The sequence below is a fragment of the Trichechus manatus genome, unplaced genomic scaffold (genome assembly GCF_000243295.1).
Source record: "Trichechus manatus latirostris isolate Lorelei unplaced genomic scaffold, TriManLat1.0 scaffold00001, whole genome shotgun sequence".
Lineage (NCBI taxonomy): Eukaryota > Metazoa > Chordata > Mammalia > Sirenia > Trichechidae > Trichechus > Trichechus manatus.
In genome coordinates, this window is record NW_004443937.1 from 22,169,363 (window position 1) to 22,190,373 (window position 21,011).

Consider the following 21,011-nt stretch of genomic DNA (forward strand, 5'->3'; position numbering starts at 1 on the left):
GTCCATCTTGACCAGAACTGGGAGACTCCTTGGCATCTGCTTTTTAAACAAGCTCCCAGGTGATTCTGGAGTACAGCTAGATTTGAGAAAAAACAAGTGGCTCTTAACCAAAGAACCCAGACCATGAATCACATGACCAGTTGTTAGCTTGAAGCTTGAGAATGTTTTACTTTTGTATATAGACTAGAACAGGATCAATGTTATTCCTATAAGCACATCACTACCACTCAGGTGCTTTTTGATACACTTTGAGTGAAGAAGATGAGAATGGCTTTTCAGCTACCACAACCCTGCTGCCTAGCTCTTCTAGGTTGCCAGCAGCAGTGAGCAATCTGTGTTTAGTTATTTCCTACTAACAGCTGGTACAAGTTACTATCCTGTTTTACTTCACTGTAAAAAATATCTTTGGTTTTCATCAACATCAATATGCCCAGAAGTGTAATACACACGTGAATGCTCCCCATCACATGCTACAGTAGAAAGAGCGATGGCCAAATGCTGTGGCCAGAAACCTGCAGAACCTCAAACCAGGAGTGAGCCTGGCACAGCCTTGTTTTGCTGTACGACTCTGGACATGCTGTTACGTTTCTCTGATCTTTGGTTGCATGGATGATAAGGATGAAATCATGTTGGTCTTAGCTTCCTCTTTTCCTGCATCTCCTCACCTGGTTAGATCCAAACATGGAGCAGCATGTCAGGAATAAACATCAGGCCAGTCAAGCCAAGGTACAAAGGAATGGCTTCATGTTTTGCCCTCAGAAGGGATGAAAAAGGAGAGGTAACTCCCATGGCCCTCTCCAGAGAGAAGATGCCTCCAGTCTTTCCAAGTCACCTCTGTTCAGATTAACTTGTTTGTAGGCAAAGTTAGACATTAGAACACTTTTCCTGTTACCTGGAGAAGGGCACTTGCTTCTTGAAGCTGACAGGCTGGCATGGGACTCTGCCTGGAATGATCTTGGCCTCCCTGGGAACAGGTGGGGCTGTTCATACTCCCAGTCAGTGCTCACACATGTCTTGTGCCTGTGAGTTCTGATGCCCACATCTGAGCACTGTGGACAGAGGTTCTTCTTTCTTCCTCTCTTAAAAGGAGAGACCATACAAAGGTCACCTGCCATGGAAGCAGAGGCACCAGAAACATTACCCCTGGAGCCTGAGAATGAAGATATGGTTGGCTAGGGCTGCCCAGAACCTTGGGAACCCAGTGGTTTGCTGATCCTGATCACTGGGGGCTAGTGAGGGTGATGATGGGTGCAGGGCAACAAGGACATGAGCCCAAGGTCTCAGGCTTCCACCTAGCTCCAAACAGAACCAAACCAAAAAAAAAAAAAAAAACCAAACTCGTTGCCGTCGAGTTGATTTTGACTCATAGCGATCCTATAGGACAGAGTAGAACTGCCCCAGTTTCCAGGAAGCGCCTGCCCCTTTAATGTGTTTTACATTTAGAGGTACCATAAAAATTCATTTGAAAAGGGGGTTCTTTGCTCTTAAGAAGGAATTCCATTGCTACAAAGGTTAAGGACCACGAAGCAAGTTTTCTTCATTTTGTAGAAAGGAGAAGCAGTTAGTCGCACAGCAAGTCTGTGGCACAGCCAGGATTAAAAACGGAGGTGTCCTAAGCACTTCTGGTACAGTGCTGCCTCCCAGTGGGTACAGTGTGCCAGAGGCTGGGGAGACCAACAGGTCATTAGCAGGCCTGGCTGCGTAGCTTCTGTGTTCAGGTTCTAATGAAGTTAGATGGCCCCTCGCACAGCCTGGCCTCTCACTCCTCCATCCACCTGCTCTGCTCCAGGGTCTGGGCCAGGTCTGATGTGGATAAGCTACTCTGATAGGGGACCCTGTTTGGCACAGCTCTGCAGTGGAGAGCAAGCCCATCCCATTTCCCAGAGCTTCATCTCTCTGAGGAAGTTCCTCTGGAGTTCTCCCCTTGCCAAAACTGCTGTAGCCTCTCTGCTAACCCTCTACTGGGAAGAGGCAGGGCTTGGGTCAGGCACAGTCAGAACACTGCAGTCTCAGGGATCCGACTCCACAGATTAGTCTGCTCTCTCAGAGATGCTTTTAAAGGTATCACTAGTTAATTGGTGGCTACCACACTACATCCTATGCCAACCTGGCTCTAAGTTCCTGTTACGTGACTGGTTCTAGGTAGCTCTCACAGAAGGATGGACAATGTTGGGAAAAGTTTGAAGATGAATAGCCAGCCAGTTTCCGGTTTGAATCCCAGTTCTACTATTTACTAACTGTGTGGCATTTCTGAACTCAAGCTCCTCATCAGCAAAAGTGAGAATACAGCACCCACATCACAGGGTTGTGGAGAAGGTCAGAAATAATGTACTAGTAGAGCCTCGTGAATGTTGATACTTGACTGCTTCTGACGTACAAAAACAGCAATTTCATACAATTAGGTTCAACCTAATAGGTATCTAGCAGAGATGAAAATAAAAAGGTTTTCAGGCACCAGATGGTTAATAAAGGGGCTCAAAAAACCAAAACCACTGCCGTCCAGTTGATTCAGACTCACAGCAACCTTATAGGACAAAGTAGAACTGCCCCTTAGCGTTTCCAAGGCTGTAAATCTTTACAGAAGTAGACTGTCACATCTTTTTCCCACGGAGCGGTTGATGGGCTTGAACCATGGACCTTTTGGTTAGCAGCTGAGAGCCTGAAACACTGCGCCACCAGGGCTCCTTATAAAGGGCCTCAAGGATGCACAAATAATTTTGGCATTTTAAAATATTTTGGACACACTTGGCTGTTCCACCGGACTCAGGCAAAAGTGGATCAGTGCTGAGGCAGGAACTGTCACTTTTCATCATGGTCATTTGAAACAAAGGATTTTAAACCTACGCAGCAGAAGATTTCTTCCAAAGATGGAGACTGAGACCAGCCAACGAATGCTGTCACCTGTGTTGCCTATGGCACCTTAGGATGGAATCAGACACCAACCCCCAATTTCTCGGGCCTCCAGGTCAAGTACATTAAATGAATGACAGCGTGGACACTGTTGGCTTCCACCCAGCATCCATTCAAACACGTGCTGAGCCTAAGATAAGGCACGGGTGCTCAAGTTCCCTTAGGCAATTCTCAAAAGAGAAAAGAAGACTCAGCGAACAAACGGTCTTGAATCTTTGGAAGGGCTGGTAGGTGAAGGTAGAACCAGACTCAGAGGTCCAGGTGAGACCTATGGGGAACGGCTGCCCGAGGCAAGGACTGCCTCCATAACCCCACTTGAGCAGAAATGCATTGGCCACTTGCTGGGAGTTGAGAGGTGGGATCATGGATCTGTCAGGACTGGAGACTGGACCTCTGTAATGGAATGTGCACATGGATCCACTGGGTGTCTTGTTAAAATACAGTCTTTTTCAGCAAGTCTGGAATGGGGCTTGAGAGACTGATTTCTAATAAGCTCCCAGGAGATGCTGATGCTACTGGTCTACACAACCCACAGTGAATAGAGTCCTAAGGACTCTTCCTACTGGGAGTTTCCCTGTGGCTTTACGGGAATGAGAAACATCCAGACTGGCCCTGGAAGACCTTGAGACCTTGAATCAGGGAAGACAAGCTATTTGGAGGAGAAGTGAGAGAGAGATCCTGTCCTTCTGATTCTTTTTTTTAATTAGAATACTTGGTTTCCTACATCCAGCTTGGCTATAAGTAAGAGAATGCAGAAGAGAAGTAGGGAGAGCTTTAGTAACTTCTACTACCCTCTCCCCCGCACACAAATAAGCACACTCCCATTTATATTCTAGGGGAAAATCCCTTGTCTTAATTACACAAAGATTTCTCTTCTAAAACAAAACCCACTACCATCCCAGCATGTTGCAGGCAGAGACACTACTGCCAAGTCTTTGGATGGCCTCTCACCTGAGTTAGAGACTCAAGTGAGTGAGGTTCCACCCACAAGGCCTGCAGGCTGGGCTAAGCCCCCAGCAGAGCCAGCCCACTCCTTCTGCAGTTCCCTAAAGGCCTTATTCCTTCCTAGTGTCACAGCCACTTATAGGTGAATGTGACTGTGGCCATGCCACATAGGGGAGGGGAGAGGGAGAAGGAGGGAAACCAGAATGCTTTCCATTTACAATATACGTTAAAATAAGCACATAGAATAGAGACACTCAAACACAGTAGATTGCAAAATTCTTTAAATACGCACATGACAGAAAGATGCTCCATCAGTTCTCAATGTCTTTTGTCCCTTAATCAGCTGGGTCCCCTAGGCCAGCTTCCCTGCATCAACTTCCCACACAATTTTCTCAACAGATAGGGTATGCTCAGGGAATAAAAACTAATTTTATATTAACACATGGAAAATACAGTTAGGCAGGGAAATTCTTGCTATAAAAATAAAATTCTTGTCGGAAAAAAAATCCCTCAACAGAGATAAAAACTCACTTATCAAGAAATGAGCAAGATATGCCCTCATGCATCTTTAAAGGTATCAAAAACTAGCAAAGACTGATAAAATCTCAAGTATGATTATTTAAATTTAGGGGAAAAAATTAAGGAAAAATAAAAGGTGAGTTTTCACTCTCTTTCTCTTACAGTGTGAGTTCTGGGAGGGCATTTACCCAGCAGCAGGTGTTAAAGGAAGAGCTGGGCCCTGGTCTCTGACAGGCTGCAGTGGAGGTGAGTGTGTGCCCGCAGACAGTCCCCACTTCTGTCCATTGAGAGCACCTGTAAGCAAAGATGCCGCAGTAACAATGACGATGCCCAGCACCCAGATTTTGATTTCTAAATATCATTCTCCACTAAAAGGAACCAGGGCTCCTTGGAGAAATATTATTCCCCGGACCGGGGCAGGGAAAGAACAAGATGAACCTGGAACATCTTGTAGTGCCAGAAAGTAAGAAAGTTCTCCAAAAAAAAAAAAAAAAAAAAGATGGGACATATTGAAAAGACAGAGGAGCCAACTTGAAGGCACTCTCAATAGCTAAATCTGGGACAATCTGAGCAACAAAGTAAAAAAATAACAGTAATGGATCATAACTCACAGGACAAAATAAATATCCATGAGTCAATACTGATATGAGTAAATAAATGAATGAATGAATAAGGGAAAAGAGGCAGATCCTCCTTACAACAGAATTCCAATCAATAAATGTAGAAGCAATGATGGACACAGAAAATCATCATTTGGCAAGCATCACAGTAATAACTGTTGCAGGCAAGATACACTGATGGATGTGATGCTAAAATCAGTGGGTGAAAGTAGGATGAGAAACAGGATATTTGCACAGTCTCAAAGTATCTTCCCATGAGACACTTATTCATCGCAAAGGTAAAAACAGAAACTTTACAGTACAAAAGCCTGGTAGACACCACCCCCCCAACCAAACAATCAAAGTTAACATTGCCAATAATAAGGCATATCAATATCATGTACCTTCTGATATGATGCACTGAGAAGGGCACAACATCACTAGTATTCTTGCCCCAAATACCTAGTCGCAATCTCTGTTTCTAAATGGGGAGACTTGGTTCTAGCTCTGAATAAAGGTCTTTAGATGAGGGATATTCTACAAAGTAACTGGCTAGTACCCTTCAAGAGACAAGGTTATAAAAGACAAAGATAGATTGAGATCTCCCAGAGTGGAGGTGGTTAAGGAGATCTGACAACTAAATGCAATGTGGGGTCCTGGTTTGGATCATGAACCAGAAAAAGGACATCAGTGGGACAACTGGAAAATCTGTTACGGTCTGTAGACTAGTTCATAGTGTCATGTTAATATTAATTCCCTGGTTTTGATAATTGTACTGTGGTTATATAAGATGTTAACATTAGGGGAAGCTGGGTAAAGAGTATTTCTGCAACTTTTCTGTAAATCTAAAATGATTTTTTTTTATTGTACTTTAGGTGAGTGTTTACAGAATAGTTTCTCATTAAACAGTCAGTACACATATTGTTTTATGACATTGGTTAACAACCCCATGACATGTCAACCCTCTCCCTGCTCAAACTTTTTTTTTCTAAAATGATTTTTAGACTTGCAAGGAGTTTCCAAGGAGCAGCTGGTGGATTTGAAGTGCTGACTTTTTGATTACCAGTCGTAGCTTGTAGCTCTTAACCACTACGCCACCAGGGCTCCAAAATGATTTCAAAATAAAAGTTATAAAAAAGTTAGGTAACATCCCTTAGGAAGCAAGGGGACATAAGCATTTATAGGTAAAACGACATGTTTGTGGTTTCCTTTAAAATACTCCAGCAAAAAGAGCGTGGAGACAGATGGAACAAGAACAGGATATTGATAATTGTAGAAGGTGATGATAGGTACATTTGGTTCTTTCTATGATTCTCCTCTTTGTGATTGTTGGTAATTTTCCATAATAAAAAGTTAAAAGGGAAACAATAGAGAATCATATAAATCACTATTACCAATGACAAAAGAATTCTGGAGAGTGGATGAGTAATAAGTTACTATTCTGAAAACATAAATAAAGCCCTCGGTGGAGAGATAAGAGGCAGATGTGTGCAGATAAGCTGAGGCAGGTTTTGCTCTCATCACAGATGAGTGAGTGCTTCCAACAGAAAAACCACAAGGAAACCTGTTGATTCTGACTCACAGCAACCATATAGAGCAGAGTGGAACTGCCCCATAGGGTTTCCAAGGAGCAGCTGGTGAATTCAAACTGCCGACCTCGTGGTTAGCAGCCGAGCTCTTAAACCACTGCGCCACCCAAAGAATATCAGAAATCAAGAGCTTCAGGGAAATGAGGAAAGGGAAGAAGACCTACCTCCAACCTGAGTGGTCATCTTAGTCCCAGGTACTCACCACCTCCCCGGTAAACAATCTGCTCCTAGCCCTCCCTGAGGGGTCCCTATGCTCCAAAGGAGGCTGGGGATGTGGGGCACCAGGGACCACAGGCAGGAAGGAGGCCAGGGTCCTTCCCCTGGACCTGGCTGGCTGTGTGTGCCATGGCCAAGCCCAGCCACTATTGAGCTCAGGGACTTGGGGCAAAGCTTATGGGAACCAGGAAACACGGTGTGGGGCGCTGTGGGGCAAATAGGCAACAAGGAAGAGACAAGCCTTTGAGATCTGGTAGGGGCGGGATGGGAATAGAGTTCCCAATCAGACATTAAATCCTCATCCTACCCTCTAGGCCATGCACAATGGCTCCAACAAAAGCCAGTACAAATACAGACTGATCCACATGGGCCTTCCCAGGGCACTGCAGGTTCTCCAGTTACTCTTCCATGGAAGTACAAAAGAAGGAAGGTTTGCTGAGAATGCAATAAAACAAAAGTTCACTAGAAACAGTGTGATGCCTAAAACATGCGTTCTGGGTTAGACTGCCTGGGTTTCTATCCTTTATCACTTTCAAGCCAGGCAGCTTCCACTAACGTCTGATGGGAATGGATGCAAAAATACCCAGGTACCTTACCCACAGGTGGGATAGTGCTGAGGCATGTTCTACACTGGCTCCCAGGGTTTCCCAAAGGCATTAAGCTCCAGTTAGTTGCCCACATTGGTAAAAGGACTGATACATACATACCCTTTCTGGCTGCCTTCCCTTCCCTGTCTCACCTCCCCACTCCTCTATGATTACTGGAACCACCTCCCAAATAATCTACATGCACTCGAATCCTTGTCTCAAGATCTACTTCTTGGAGAACCTTAATTAACAGATATTATTGTATTATGCCACTGTGGAGACAGACAGAAAGTCACCCTTGCACTTTTACCTGCTGTGAAGTAACCAAGGTATGACAGGAAAATGCCAACAAGCATTTGGGCAGTCAATGGTTATTATAAAATCCTTCCAGGCTGTTTCCCACCCCTCTTGTGTGTGCCCCACCCCCACCCCGTGCACTGCAGTGGCCTACATAACCCAGGAGAATTGTAGGATCAGGCAAAATCCTCAGAAAGGTTTTAGAAAGTTAACAGATGGAGGCAAAGTACTTTAATCAGACCCCTAGTCCTAAAAAAGATAAGTCTTTCCTCAACACTCTATCAACCTATTCCTGGAGAACAAATAGTTCTGCAGCAATTGGGCCAAGCTGCTTACTGAGCAAAAGATCCAGTGATATCCCCTTTCCCTAGGTCAATTTTCACTGCTCCTGGGGGCTACCAAGATGAAGGTGGTGCCTGGAGAGGCTGCTAGCTTCAGTGACAACAGGGCAGTGGCAGGGAGGCAGGGATAGTGAGAGATTAACTTGGTTCACCATGCTTGCCTTTGAGACTGAGAAAGACACAGCTAAGCAGCTGCTGTCTGCAGGACTGCGCCTTGGTCTGACTGGGCATGCTGCCGATGTTTGACCAATTGTTCAGTGCAACTCTATGCCAAATAGCTTCCCCAGGAAAACGGTGAGTGTGGGGGCATCACTTCTTACCCCTCACACAGAGGGGAAGCGGGAGCCTAGTCAGGGTACAGGTCACCACCTGGAACAAGGTGTAGCCTCTGCTGGGGCAGACAGCAGAGATGGGGCGAGAACTCTTTCAAACTGAAAGTCTCCATGCCTCACTTTGTCGCCTGGTTCTGCTGAAATGGGCGGAGGGGCCAGAATTCCAGAATCACCAGGAAACTTACTCGGTAGCAACAGGGAACTCCCTCCCGCTCCTCAGCAGTTCACCCCTCCTTTGTATAGCTCTGAGAGCTCACAACCACTCCTGGCCCAGCAGCACTATAAAGTGCTTTTCTCCCTTACCTGCTGCCCTTAATTCGAACCCACTTCTGAGCAGGGAGGCAGGATCCGTCTTTGCCTGCAGTCAGATTTGGCCAGCACAGCACACCTACTGAGTACCTGCTATGTCACAGCGCCATGCTTATACAACTTCACTTAATCCTTATCACCACGGGGCAGGATGATTCACATTGTCCATCCAGGGAGAGAGGCTCAGAGATTGGCCACATGTCCACAGTCCAGGATTCAACCCTATGCATTTCCACCTGTGCTACCTCTCAGAGATGAGGGCTGCCCCACAGGGCGTCTTGTCATGAGACTCTATGGACAAGGAGGAAGTAAGATAGTGGCTCTTAGAGGCATGGACCGCACAAGATAATTGATTTTGTCTCAATGTAGTGCCCCTCTCCCCCAAAAAACAACCAAACAAACAAAGCAAAAAAACCCAAAACATATGCTGCTTCTTTAAGATCTACAGGAGAGCATGAAGGCCTGGTGGTCAGTGATAAGTCAAGAAAACACACTCTGGACTTAAAAGTTGGGTGTCTGGAGGCAGACCACCTGGGTTCAAATCCCAAATTGGCCCCTAGTCCTACTAGCTATGGCCTAGTCCTTTTCCCTCCAAGCCTCCGTTTTCCTCATCTGTAAAATGAGGATAACTGTACCCACCTCATTGCATTCTAATAAAGAATCAATTAGCTCACACATGCAAAGTGCCTGAACAGCATCTGGCATATAATAAGCACTTGAAATAAATGCTAGATATCACTATTATCTAGCAGAGCTTGTGTCTGCCTCTGAGCTTGCTTGTTTCCCCTGCCTAGAATGATTTCCCCATGGATCTGCACAGAGCTGGCTCCTTCTTAACTTCTGGGTATCAGCCCAAGCATCACTTCTTCAGAAGGCGCTCCCCCCTCCACAAAGTTGAGTGTGAACGCTGACTCTCTCTGGGTCTCCCAGCAGCACTGTGCTGATCAGACCAACAGACCACACCTTCTCCATTCATGTGGTCCACAAATGAGGAACTAGCATGCATCATGCACTGGGGATACAAAAATGAAAAAAAAAATGGCATCCCAGTTCTCACTCACAGAGGCAGAGAAGACGAGAGGCCATTTGTTCACACTCGATGAGACGCGGCTGTTGCAAAGGGAATATGTGCTTTGGAGTGCTATGAAGGAAGCATCTTGACCCCTGGGGGATGAGGTGGATGCCATCATTGCAAGGTCCCCTCCTGTCCTGTGAATTTAAGTGCTCTTCATAGGCTACAAGTTTTCCTCATTCAGTGGGAACAGCCTTCTGGGTCATCCTGATAGATGATCACCTGGCCTTTGCTTAAAAACCCCTGCTTCTTCCCGATCTTGTCCAAAATGCTTCCCAGAAGAGCACAACCAAGTGGAAAACAGATATTCTGTTTAAGAAGCTGCAAAAACCTGACAGATCTCCCATGCCTGTGCATTCAATCTGTGCTAAGTGCAGGCGGCAAGACACACACAAGACGGCAGTGGAGATTTAAATCCTCTTCCCTAACGGTAGTGGTCACGAGTCCTTCCCAGGCCACATGGCCCACACTCACCTTCTTCAGACTCTGGGTGTGAACTGCAGATCTACCACACTCTAGCTTTATGATCTTGGCAGGTTTCTTTGCCTCCTCAAGCTTCAATTTCCTCATCTGTATAATGGGAATAATAACCCCGTAGGGTGTTGTGAGGATTAAATGAGTTAATGCATGTAAAGTATCTAACACAGGCCTCAAAACACATTTTCTGCCATAATTATATTTCCATTAGGGTTGCTAAAATTAACAATGAAAGAAACACAGGAACCAAATCAGCCATACAGCCCTAAACCAACTCCCAAAGGGAGTAAACCCCCAATCATTTTGGGGTGGCGCACTCATTCACAAATCTGAGGTTTACTCAGTCTTCCTAATGACTTGTTACCCTTCTCTTGTTAAGACAGCCCCATAAATTTAGAAAAAGCTTCTCCCTGGTCTGAGTAGTCAGTTTTCAGCATAAAATTAACCAGAACCATTTTATGTTCCAGGTACTAAAACCTGTCCCATTTCTCCCTTAATCCTCAAATCAACATTAAGAGGCTAACAGTATTGCAACAACCCCATTTTACAGGTCAGGATACAGAGGCTGGGAGAAGCTAAGTAAACTGCTCCAAGTCCCTCAGCTTGTATAGAATGGAGTCAGAATTTGAACACAGAGCTGGTAAGCACTGTCTTACGCTGGTAGCCCAGGCAGCATTTGGGCCTTATCTTCTTGGCATCCCAGAACAAAGTGGGTCAGACAGTACTCAAATGTCACCATGGTTTTTATTCTCTGCCTCCTCTACCTTGGGCACCAGACTTAGGACCCAAATGGTGTGGGAGCACAAAGGACTTAGTGGTTCAGCCAGGAGAAAGCCTGATAGGAGCAATCTTTTTCAAAAGAAAGGGGAAAAATAAACAAGAGATAAAAACGTGCCTAAAAAGCCCTTTAAAAACTGAGACAGGCAGAAGGAGGCGACTGATTCACCCTCCTAAACTGCTTTACTCAGCTCCTAGAGCAGCTCAATATTATGAGATTCTCACAGACTTAGGAATCCTCTTTCCTAGGATTCCATCTGTTCAAGAAGCATCAGGAAAAGGCGTTGATAATGGTGCTGCTGCACCTGCCAACACCAATGAGAGCTGGGTACATGGGGTGGGGGCCCACCTGCCTATGGGAGCTCATGATCTGAGGCTGGTCCTACTGTCTGGGTCAGGCTGCAGCTCTGGGGTACCCAATCAGCCCCAGACACAGGCACAGAAAAGCTGTCCACAAATGCTATGGAGTCTGATAAGGAGTAAAAGCACCAGGAATTCTGGGTCTAGAGCAGGGTGTGCAAACTCACATGCCTAATGGGGCCAGGAGCCAATGCGGAAAGAGAAGCTGGGGGTGGGTCCATTGTAGCCTGGAGACCAAACGCCCAGGTTAAAGATGTAGCTGATGAGGGACTGGCAGGAAAATGGCCTGGTGGTATAAACTCTTGTGATGTGAATGTCCTAATCTGTAACTACTGGCAACTACTCAAATCGAGTGAAGACAGCGTGCAGGCTCAGCTCATCTCACTCCTCTTCTGCCCAGATTCAGCCACAGGCACAAGTTTGTAAGCTCCGGTCTAAGGTGAAGGCCCCCTCCTGCCGGCCTCACCACCTGCACTGGGTTCCCAGCTGCAAGACTGCCGGACCAGCTGCTGTTCACTGGTCACTCCTCCCAGAGCAGGGCCGTCGAGACTGGACTGCCTGCCCCCGGCAGGCCTGGGCTGCAGCAAACCCGAGGCCGGCCTGTGGCCCGAGGGGGCAGGGCCCAGGCAGGGGATGGTGGGGGGTGGCAACATCGTCTATAAAAGACTTTTAAAATTACAGTAATTTGACCTTTAAGGACTGTCATGGTTTCAATTATGTCCCCCCAAAAATCTGTGTATCAGTTTGGCTGGGCCATGATTCCTGGTACTGTGTGATTTTCCTATATGTTGTAAATCCTGCCTCTATGATGTTAATGAGGGAGGATGGGTGGCAGCTGTGTTAGTAAGGCAGGACTGGATCTACCAGACTGGATTGTGTCCTGAGGCAATCTCTTGAGATATAAAAGACACAAGCAAGCAGAGAGACAGGGGGACCTCATACCATCAAGAAAGCAGTGTCAGGAGCAGAGCGCGTCCTTTGGACCGGGGTCCCTGTGCGGAGAAGCTCCTAGTCCGGGGGAACACTGAAGAGAAGAAGACTGACAGAGAGAAAAAGGCTTCTCCTGGAGCGATGCCCTGAATTTGGACTTTTAGCCTACTTTAACTGTGAGGAAATAAACTTCTCTTCGTTAAAACCATCCACTTGTGGTGTTTCTGTTACAGCAGCACTAGATGACTAGACAAGGACTGTTCACACTTCCAAATGAAAACTGTACAATTTGGATTTTGTCACCAAAGAGCGCTTTTATCCTAAACACAGCCTGGATTTCTAGTTACAAAACCTTTTGGTCCTGCATTGATGGTCCTCAGAATGATCTCTTCCCTTTTTTGTAACAGAAGTAGTACATGCAACTGGTACTAGTAACATGATGCTGGCATGTGCTCCAAGATCAGCTATTAATCCAACACTATTGATAAACTCAGACAAATATTTATAGGACATCAGGTTTTCTGATGGAAATATTTACCCTTTGGCAAAATGTTGAAAGCCTCTGAATGCTCCTTGTAAAACTTAACATTTAATTGACAAGGCATATTTAACATTGAATTAAGAGTTCATATCTTTAGACTAACACCTTGACATGGGTAATACCTCCTTGCTTTAGTACAAAGAGTAAAGTAGTCAAAGCTGGAGACATTAATCCTGTGTCAGTAGTTGGTTGACTGTGACTCTACTTCTTTCTCTACAAAAGGGTATGTGATCCCTTTAAAAGAAAAAAACAAAACACAAACCCCAACACCGTAGAATTCAAGGCCATGCTACTCTGGTGAGATGGATGATGTCAATCTTTGCTGAGGACAAGCCAAGGCTCACAGCCCCCAAGCAGGTAGAGTGAGTCCAGCATCCCTCCCCCTACACCCCACCCTGTGGCCTGCAATCCCCTCACCAGTGTTTGTCCTTCAAGTGGTGCAGATCTTTGCCAGCACAGCCTGCTGTGATGTCATCTGGCTTTGGCTTGGCACAAATGGGTCATTACAAACTAAGGCTGGTGTGTTGGCCCTTTCTGGCATGATAAAGTAGCACTACCACATATCAGTGTGGTTATAAACAGAGACGCAAACAGGGGACAGAATCGTGTCAGCCTTTGTTGGGAGGCTCATACAGGTAATGCAGAACCTGCCTGTATCAATTTTTTTAGATGAAACTGCAAGTAAAAATAATTCTTCTAGGAAATGCTCAGACCCCAAGGTGTACACAGACCCAGATGGGCCCTCAGGCTTTGTTTGAGAAGATTGAATTCATCAAGAGAGTCGGAAGACACCCACTATAGGAATCATAAAATATTCACAGAGAAACACAAGGAATGTGTACAACACACAGGTGGTGACAGGAAACAGCTCTGGGAGATCAGGGTTGGGGCGACCCAGGGAAGCTACCTAGAGGGCAGAGTAAATTTTGAATGAGGTTTTGAAGGCTTCTTGTTAGGGGTGGGGGGAGGATAAGATGAGCATCCCTGTTACGTGTCTACAATGTCCCCCACGGGCAATGACTGCAATGAACTCTGTCCACGGCAGGCAATGCCACACCCAGTTCTCACATGTGTCCACCAAGCCATGGAGCTCCTCCCTGACCCCGGGGCAGTGATAGCCAGGCCTAAAGCCACATAGTGCAGCTCAACAGGCACTTAATGAGTACCCAGTGAGGCAGAGACTGGGGAGCGCACGGCTGCAGGGCAGGTGCAGGCAGTGCCAGGGGAAGGTGGAGGGATGCAGCTACCAGGAGACCTGGGTTTTGCCAGTGGAGCCCCATAGGCTCAGGTGACAGCTCACTAAGCCCTCTAGAGGGGGAAGCTCTGTGGCAGCCAGGTCACCAGCGGTCCCCGCCAGATGCTCAGGGAGCTTGGAATCCAACACCAGCAAGGGGAGGGAGGTGACAGGACTTGGCTTGGGCTTTCTTTTGATCTCACTTATCACATGGTGTCACCCTCGACTCCTCCCTTTCCTAATAATGACAATAACATCACAGCTAACATCCACTCACCATTCACCAGGTGCCAGGCTCTCCACTTCACGTACATCACCTTGGGTGTGTTGGCACACTGACAATCCTCGCTTCACAGAGAATAAAACCAAAGCTCAGAGAGATTAAAAACCTGCACGAGTTTACACAGGAGGCAACGATGAGATTCTAAACCACGCAGGCTGGCTACAGGGTCTGTGATCAGTTTCTTTTTATTTGGAAATAATTTCAAACTTACAAAAACACTGCACATGTACAAAGAACTCTTTTACACTCTTACCCAGATTTGCCAACTGCTAATTTGACACATTTATCATTCTCTCTCTCTACACACACACACACACTTTTCTGAACCATTTGAAAATGAGTTGGAGAGACATTTTGCCCTTTTAGACCAGAACACTCCAGTGTGTAATTCCTAAGAACAGGGAATTCTCACATATAACACAATTTGGAGGAATTAATATTGATACATTACTATTACTAGATCCAACGGTGGCACTCTGTATTGGATGCTCATACCTGCAGGCCAGCAGAGAGAAAGCAGGTCCACTGAGAAATGAATCCCTGATCAGAGCAAGGCTGGACTGCTTCTCCTGTTGCTTCTGACGGCTACTGGACACACCTTTTGGAAGCTCTGGCACCCAGTGTACCTGTGGCAATACCTGATACTACCCCAGGATGTGTCGTGATTTCTGTCACAAACCTCCACTGCTGGAGGACCCTGGGTATGGCTCATCACTGGGTGTGTCTAAAGGAACCCAACACAAGGGCCTGTATTGATAACAGCAGTAATAGTAGTAATCATAGCAATACAGTGACCCCTTCCTGAGGTTTGGCTCAGGGCCGAGTACGCACCAAGCTGAGACATCAGGAAGGGACCCTCTGCCATGCTTTTCAGAATGCAGAAAAGAGACAAACTCTTAGTATAAGACCGTGCCAACGGTGGTGACTGTCAGCAGGTGAAAGGTCTGATTCTCTTATAGTGCTGGGCCCTGGGTATGTACCAGTGGGGATGCAGAGAGTTAGACACAATGGAAGGATTGATTGCTGCCCAAGCTGGCTCTAGAAAAAAGGAAGCCAGTCTCTAGGGTGGGGGTATATGTTATTGCCATCTTACTTCATGGGAGCACCTACTATGTGCCAGGACCTATATCAGACAATATTCTGTTGTGATCCATAAGGGTTTCATCAGCTGAGTTTCAGAAGTAGATCACCAGGCTTTCCTCCTAGTATGTCTTAGTCTTGAAACTTTGCTGAAACCCATCCACTGCTGGTATTTGAAATGCCAATGGCATAGCTTCCAGCAGCATAGCAATACGCAAGCCACCACAGTTCAAAAAATGATATAGTGCTAGAAGATGAGCCTCTTAGGTTGGAAGGTACTACACAACAGTCCCAACAATGGACTCAAGCGTACTGAGGATCATGAAGATTGTGCAGGACTGGGCCATATTTCATTCTGTTACACATAAGGTTGCCACGAGTTGGAGCTGACTCGACAGCAACTAACAGCAACAACAATATGTGCCAGGCACTGTCCTAAGCCCTTTTCCAGCCTCACAAAAGCCCTCTGATGCAGGTTAATTGTATTATCTGCATGTTCTTTTAACACAAGAAAACTTAAACTCAGAAAGCTATAAGGTCAAGGTCTTACAGCTCAAGCAGGGACACCAGGATTCAAACCTGTGTCTGACTCCAGGTGTCTTTTTCTTAAGCACTGTGCTCATCTGTCATTAGACTCAGAGGTATAATCAGTGACAGAAAAGCAGAGTAGACCTCAGAGCAACGAGTTTTCATCACTCAGGGGCAGGGCAGGTGGATGGCTCTGGAAACGCAGAAACACAGATTCTCAACGGTAACTTAGCAACTCAAAGCTTCTCTTGCTACAGTTATTTCCTGCCCAGCCAGAATCTGAATGCCCCGCACATATACAGTAAACATCTGGTGAATGAACCCTATTCTGTCTGTACTCTTGGTCACTTAGCCCTATTAAACTTATCCCCAAAACGGTGGAAGTCAGCCCTTCCTTTCCCTTCCCTTCCCTTCCCATGCCGGGCAGGGTCGGGCCTCGTTTTGCCCAAGAGTAGGCTCAGAGAATTAGTTGGCATAAAGTAAGCAGACACTGGTCACCCACGAGGTGCAGGACTCTGGCCTGCGGGCCTCAGACTCCCATCAGTGACCTGGAGACAGGGCCCTACACAAATGCATAGGGTCACAAACAGAACAACCAGAACGCAATTAAAGAGAATGCTGACACACTGTGAAAAATCTAATGTCGCTGAACAATTTGTGTAGAAACTGTCAAATGGAAACCAAATCGCTGAATAAACTTTCACCGAAAACACAATAAAATTATTATAAAAAAAAGCATGGGGTCGGGAGTCCATGAGGTCCCTCCTTCAGAGGCGACCTGGACTCTGTCAAGCAGGCAGTGACAAGCTCTTACCACTGGCACACAGGAGGTGCCCTACCGAGTCCCAAGAAGCCCAGAGATCAGCTGCAGGCCTGCCCAGGTACCGCCGCTGCCCTCCAAGGCAGCTCGGCGGCCGAGGACCCCTCCGCTCACCTCACCTGGCTCCCTGCCACCCGCACCTCCTGCGCATCATCACCCTAAACAAAACGGCGTGGGGACCCGGCTGCCAGTGCCCGCCTGGAGCTAAGGGTTCGGCTCGCACCCCCGCTGCCCGCACCCCGAACCCCCCCACACCTCCTCAATCCACATCACACGTCACTCCTGCGCTCTACAAACTTCCCCGCTCCCACAAACGTCCCGAAATCTCCCCGTCACCCAAGGGCGCGGCACCCTAGTCGTTCCCTCCTGAGGGCGGTACGGGGTCCGAGCCCTCAACTCCAAACCCCAACCGGGTCGTGGAGCCCTCACACCCTCTAGCGCGCGCCTCTCACCTGAAGCCCGGGCCCGCCAGACTGAAGCTGCCTCCGCCGACGAGTCCAGGCGGCCCCTCCGAGGTGCCGACTTTGGCTGAACCCGCCACTGCCGCCGCCACCGGAGCTTACTCCGAGCGCGGGAGGCCCCGGCAGCCAGAACAGACTCCGCACAGCCGTTCGGTCTAGCTCCGCCGCCGGGCTCGCAAGTGCATGCGATTAGCCTTCCCGGAGGGCGAGCCCGACGCGGGAGCCTCTGCGCCTGCGCAAACCCCGGGTTCGCTCGCCCGGGCCCTGGGCCTGAGCCAGCCCCTTGGCTCGCGGAATCCTGGGAGTTGTAGTTTGAGTCCAGGAGAGCCCGCCCCCTCAGCCCGCGGAATCCTGGGAATTATGGTTTGCACCCTGAGAGTCTTGAGTTTTACCTGATGTTAGTATTACACATTTATGGTAGTCTTGATAATAAATTTAAATGCAAATTAAACCAGCAGCCAGGTATTAGTATAAAATCAAAGTAATTAATACGTTCACGTGCTTTTAAAAAATATAACTACCAAACCAAGACCAAAACCATTGCTCTCGAGTTGATTCTGTCTCATAGAGACGCTGTAGGACAGAGTAGAACTGCCCCACAGGGTTTCCAAGGCTATAATAGTTACAGAAGCAGAGTGCCACAACTTCCTCCTGCCGAGTGACTGGTGGGTTCAAACCACCGACCTTTTTGGTTAGCAGCGGAGGGCTTAACCACTGTACCACCAGGGCTCCTTTTATAATACTACAAAACAAACAAAAAAAACCCGTTGCCATTGAGTGGATTCTGGCTCATAGCGAGTCTATAGGACAGAGTCGAACTGACCAATAGGGTTTCCAAGAAGTGGATGGTGGATTCAAACTGCCAACCTTTTGGTAGGCAGCCGAGCTCTTAACCACTGCACCACCAGCACTGCTATAGTACTGCAGGGGGCTTAAATACAAAAGCACCAGCCTCCTACTGTGCCACTACAACTCCCTTACCCCTACGTTATCCCACGCTTGTCCTCTAGCTCCTCAAGAGCAACCACTCCCAACTCATAGTAGTGTTGCTTCTAGCATTTATTGCCGATTCTTGGACTGTACATATGCCCTCATTTTTTAATTATAAATTTTACACCTCCACTGATTAGGATATATGAGAATTTAACTCAGATGTGCACCGACCATGACTACCCACACCCTCATAGCATTATGAGATAACATTTCCGACTATCTAATTGGAGAAATGCTATCTTTAATTTATAATTATTTTAAATCATAATGCCCAGTGTTTAAGAAGTAAGTTGGTCAAATTAAGCAGGGCAGTTTAACAATACAGTCAAAAGCCTTTAAAAACATACTGCAGACCTCTAACCAAGAAATGCTAATCATCGTGGATTAATGCAAAGGCTGAACAGTTTTGTTTGTAACAATAATAAATTAAAAAGTTGGAACGACAATATTACTTTGAGACAAAGTAGAATCAACAGCAACCAAAATTACCAGAGATAAAAAGGAATCTTATACAGTGATAAAAGGGTCACTTCATCAAGACATAAAAATCCTAAATGTGCAGACACACAACAACAGAGCCCTAAGATAAACGGTTCAAATATTAATAAAACTAAAAGGAGAAATAGACAAGTCCTCAGTAATGGTTGGAAACATCAACATTCCTCTCTCAACAATTGATAGAACAATTAGAAAGAAAATCAGCAAGGATATAGAATGTGGATCTGGAACTCAAGGTTTAGATATGTGGATTTGGGAGTCATCCACTTAGAGCGTTGTAGGGAAGAAACAACACAAAGTTTAGTAAAGCAGAAAGAAAGTTTTATTCGGCATATATTCAAAAAGGCAAAACTGGAAAGCGGGCAAGCATGCTGCCAGAGCCATGTCTGCCTGAGTCCAAGGAAATATTACAGAATAAACAAAGATGGCAAAATGGACAAGAATGCTGCCAGAGCCATTGTCTGCCTGAGTCCAAGGAACAGTTACAGAATGGCCAGTATATATTAACATTACAAAATGGGCAAAGCCATCGAAAGCTTCACCTTTTCACAGTTGACCGGAAACTGTGATCCTACGTTTTGAATTGTCTTTCTCAACAATCATTGGTACAAGTTTCAGTAGCGACAGTCCGGAGGGTCTTCATTGGTTCAATAAATTTTCTATTCACTAAATGCTAACAGACAATTAAAAGAGTGGAAAGTCTGTTGTGTTCCATTTGATTGGTTTATGTGAAAGATTCCCTAAAAGATATTTTCCAAGATTGTCCTAGCTATTGTCTTTATATCTCAGGGCCCAGTTGATGTGTGCTTGTGAGTCCTTGTAAGCCCAGCTCCAGCTGGGTCACATTCTCTATGCTTAAGGACAGGGAATAATGACTCCCATTTATTTCCTAAATCAAGAGAAATAGAAAGGGAATGTGACCCCAGAGAAAGAGAGGGGCCTAGCCTTGAGAAATGCCAAACTCGGCTTGGTGCTCCATAAAAGTTATTGATTTACAGAACATATTACACAAGATCTTAAAAAGCCAGCTACCCAGCCCACCTTGGATGGGAATTCCAGAACACTTAATCGTGGTCATGAGGAACCTGTACATAGATCAAGAAGCAGTCTTTTGAACATAACAAGGGGATACTGCGTGGTTTAAAGTCAGAAAATGTATGCATCAGGGTTGTATATTTTCACCATACTTATTCAATCTGTATGCTGAGCAAATAATCCGAGAAGCTGGACTAAACAAAGAAGAACTGGGCATCAGGATTGGAGGAAGACTCATTAACAACGTGTGTTATGTAGATGACATAACCTTGCTTGTTGAAAGAGAAGAGGACTTGAAGCACTTACTGATGAAGATCAAAGGCCAAAGCCTTCAGTATGTATTACACCTCCATATAACAGAAACAAAAATCCTCACAACTAAACCAATAAGCAACATCATGATAAACGGAGAAAAGATTGAAGTTGTCAAGGATTTCATTTTACTTGGATCCGCAATCAGCACCCATGGAAGCAGCATCAAGAAATCAAAAGACACATTGCATTGGGCAAATCTGCTGCAAAAGATCTCTTTAAAGTGTTAAAAAGCAAAGATGTCACCTTGTGGACTAAGGTGCGCCTGACCCAAGCTATAGTATTCTCAGTAGCCTCGTATGCATGCAAAAGCTGGACAATAAATAAAGATGAAGAACTGATGCCTTTCAATTATGGTGTTGGCGAAGAATATTGAATATACCATGGACTGCCAAAAGAACAAACAAATCTGTCTTGGAAGAAGTACAACCAGAATGGTCCTTAGAAGTAAGAATGGCTAGACTACGTCTCACATACTTTGGACATGTTATCAGGAGGGATCAGTCCCTGGAGAAGGACATCACGCTTGGTAAAGCAGAGGGTCAGCGAAAAAGAGGAAGACTCTCAAGGTAATAGATTGACATAGTGGCTGCAACAATGGGTTCAAACATAAAAATGATTGTGAAGATGGCACAGGATGGGGTAGTGTTTTGTTCTGTTGTACATAGGGTTGCTATGAGTCAGAATTGACTCAAGAGCACCTAACAACAACCAAGTATCTCCCACAACATTAAATAATTATTATTTTGCAATATTCTTTTCTTGACTTTTTAGGTGGTCCATGATTTTATTTAATGAATCCCTTATTACTGAGGAGTTAAGCAGTTTCCAAGTTTTATTTGTTTGTTTCTTATTTATTTATTTTATTTTGAAATGATTATGGATATATATATATATATATAAAACTCAAAACTGTTGCTGTTGAGTTGATTCTGACTCATAGCGACCCTATAGGACAGAGCAGCA